This window comes from Saccopteryx leptura, chromosome X, assembly GCF_036850995.1.
Source record: "Saccopteryx leptura isolate mSacLep1 chromosome X, mSacLep1_pri_phased_curated, whole genome shotgun sequence".
Taxonomy (NCBI): Eukaryota; Metazoa; Chordata; class Mammalia; order Chiroptera; family Emballonuridae; genus Saccopteryx; species Saccopteryx leptura.
The window spans coordinates 30522292-30525946 of NC_089516.1; the positions used below are offsets into that span (position 1 = coordinate 30522292).

General features: G+C 47.2%; 1 pseudogene; it reads left to right on the forward strand.

Annotated features, from left to right (window-relative positions):
- The first annotated feature begins 666 nt into the window (after positions 1-666).
- Positions 667-1206, forward strand: LOC136385958 (ferritin heavy chain pseudogene; annotated as a pseudogene).
- Positions 1207-3655: the final 2449 nt, after the last annotated feature.

Here is a 3655-nt window from a genome sequence, read left to right on the forward strand (position 1 = left end):
GATAGTGAGGGACAAACATAACTGTTTATATATATGTAGAAAAAAACCCCACATTACACACAAAGACACAGTAAACATAAGCGAACTTTACCAAAAAATCCAAATTCATAATTACAGAATATTAAGGAAGACAATGGGATCACAGTGCTATTAAAGGGAGTAACCAGAAAACAATAGAAAGTACTTGAAAATAGAAATACTACTAAATTTAAAAACTCAGTAGACGTCAGGTGCTCAGAACAAAGTTTCTGGGCCTCACCAGGCTTTCATAGAACCTAGAACAGAATACCCCCACTCCTACCCCACCTCCCCTAAGAAAATGACTCCACTCTTTCCCTCTCCAAAGTAACAGACCTCATTTCCGGTGCCATTCCAGAGCTTACCCCTGGCGCCAGAGACCACCTGCAGGGTTCCTCCTTTTGATTGCAGAGCTTCCGTTGAACCCCGGAACCGGAACTCAGCAGCGTTGTCTTCCTCTTCGATTCTGGGCGCACAAGGAGGTCCACCGCCATTGCTGCTGACTCAGCCTCTGGGAGCCCTGGCCACCTACTCCGGGGATCTTCCCACGCCCAGTAACCTACGCATTCTCCTGCAACTGCCTGTCCTGCAGCCCCCACTGCACCACCTTATCCTCCGTGCTGCCCACCCACGCCGGCACCTCCAAACATGGCGACCTCACTGCCTTCACTAGTGAGCGAGACCTACCACCCCGACTATGAGGCCGCCATCACTGACCAGATCCAGCTGGAGCTCTACGCATCGTACGTCTACAGGTCTATGGCTTATTATTTTGATAAGATGGTCTCAAAGCACTTCGCCCAGTTCTTCCGAGAGCAGTCAGGCAAGGAGAGGGAAACTGCTGACAGGCTCATCCAGCTGGTGAACCAGCACGGTAGCAACACCCCCTCGTGGGACTTCAGTAGAAATTATGGCGGCTCCTGGGAGAACAGCCTGAAGGTCCTGGAGAGCGCCTTGCGTCTGTCAATGAAGGTGAAGCAGAGCCTGCTCAGTCTGAACCAGCTGGCCACCGAGAAGAAGGACACCCTTCTGTGCGACTTCCTGGAGAGGCACTGTCTGCAGGAAAATCAGAAGTTCAACAAAGAGTTGGAGGAACACATCACCATCCTGCGAAAGATGGGAGCCCCAGAACCCGGCCTGGAGGAACACCTTTTTGGCAAGCTCACCCTGGATGACAGCAAGGACTGAGTCTGGACTGCCTTCCCGAGAGTCATGGAGTGACAGCCCCTCCTCACCTTGTGAGCATGCATGTTGCACTATTACCCTTGCAAAACATTCACTTAAGTTTTTATGTTCAACTTTAAACATTTCTTCTAATAAAGTTGTTTTGTAAATAAATAAACGTCTTTCATTGATTTGTGTGTGGAAAACCTTCACCTTCTGTTTTTAAACAGGTTTCCAGGAATCTTTCAACCCATCCATACCCCAACCACGTACACCTCGGGAACTGCATGGGTGGAGGGACTGGGTATTGTGTGGGACTGGTGGGAGGGAAGGACGGGGTATTGTGTGGGACTGGTGGGAGGGAGGAGGCATTGCGCAGGAGTCTGGATGGAGGAGGAAGTATTGTGGAGGACCCTGGATGGAGGGAGAGGTTTTACACAGACCCTGAATGGAGTAGGAGGTATTGTGGGGGAACCAGGATGGAGGAGGTGGTATTCCAGGGTCGCTGGATGGAGTGGGAGGTTTTGTGGGGGAGCCTGGATGGAAGAGGAAGTACTATGGGGGACCTTCAATGGAGGAGGAGGTATTGCGGGGGATGCTGGATGGAGAAGGAGGTTTTGTGGGGGAGCCTGGATGGAGGAGGAAGTATTATGGGGGACCCTAGAATGTGGAAGAAGTATTGCCAGGGACGCTGGATGGAGAAGGAGGTTTTTATTTTTTTACAAGGATAGAGAGAGAGTCAGAGAGAAGGACAGACAGGGACAAACAGGAACAGGGAGATGAGAAGCATCAATCATTAGTTTTTCATTGCGCACTGCGACACCTTAGTTGTTCATTGATTGCTTTCTGATATGTGCCTTGACTGCGGGCCTTCAGCGGACCAAGTAACCCCTTGCTCCAGCCAGAGACCTTGGCTTCAACTGCGGAGATTTGCTCAAAATAGATGAGCCCGCGCTCAACTTGGCGACTTCAGGGTTTCGAACTAAGGTTGGCATCCCAGTCTAAAGCTCTATGCACTGCGCCACCACCTGGTCAGGTTTTTTTTGTTTTAGTTTTTTTTTTTTTTTGTGGGGGGGAACCTGGAAAAAGGAAAGAATTACTGTGTGGAACCCTGACTGGAGAAAGGAGATATTCTGTGGGACCCTGGGTGGATGGAGAAGGTACTCCCTGCAGCCTCAGAAAACACAAAACCAATCTCCGCTTATAAACAATGGTATATTGGGGTGGGGTGAGGTGGATGATGTGTGGCCCTGGTGAATGTGGGCGCATATTCATGCTAAAATTATAAAACATGGTTTTAAAATCAGAAGTGGGTTTGCCTCTGGAGAAAGAGTAAAGAGAATGGGATGAGGCAATGATTAAAATAAAGGGTTCTTACAATTTACCTGAAATTTCCTTGTTTACTAAAAGATGCAAATGTTTATGTTTCTTAACATTTTCTGGGTAGCAAGATGGAGACCCCAGAAAACATCTTGGCATAGTACCTCTTTGACAACCTCACCCTCAGCAAGAGTGATCACCATAGCTGAGACTTAGGCTAGCTCCCATTCCCACAAACTTGGGAATGACTTCCCATGGTCACCATGCTGGACATGCGCGTAGCCCTTAGAAAACATCCAAGTATAGTTTTTTGCTTCAATTGTACTCTTTCTTTGTGGTACCACGGTACCCTAATCGCCAAATTATCTCACTAAAAACATTGAATAATATGAGGTCAAGGTTGAAGGTCAAATTCTGATATTGACTATTAAGTAAAATAAATTCCCCTGAATATTGCCAGTGACACACTACTTTGAAGAATGTAAGGTTGGGGGACAACTGAAGCAGGGAGACCAGTTAATAGATCTTGTAGCTAGTCCTCGTAAAAGACAATGCTGGCTTGACTGTGGTGATGACTGAGAAAATAAAGAGATACAGACAAATTCTAGATGCACTGGATGAGCCAAAAAGACTTGCTTACAGACCAGAGGTGAAGAATGAGAAATGAGAAAAATAATTTAGGTTCTAATGTTTAGAATTGCATACTAGAATTTATGGTAGTGATATTTATTAATTTGGGGACTTTGGGCCAGAGGTGCAGACGAGTGTGAATAGCATAGTATGTAAAATCTGAGGTGCCTATGAGACATGCCAGTGGAAATGTCATGGAAATAGTCAGAAAAGGGAATCTGGAGCTCAGGTGGGATGTCAGGTTTGGTAATGCCCACATGGGAGTCATCAGCTATATTAATAGATGGTGTTGAGGTTATGGAACTGGTTAATTTCACTAGAAAGAGAGTGGAGAGAGAGCACAGCGCAACCAGCCCCAAGCCTAGAGGATGGGTTGAGGTGTTGGAACAGCCAGGCTGCTCTTGGCCCCACCTGGACCATGACATCACTCCAGATTGTGTCTCCACAGAGTCTTTCCCAAAACCAGCCAGTTCCTAACCTCAATATGGCCTTTGGTTTCTCCATGCAGGATGAGTGGGCATGT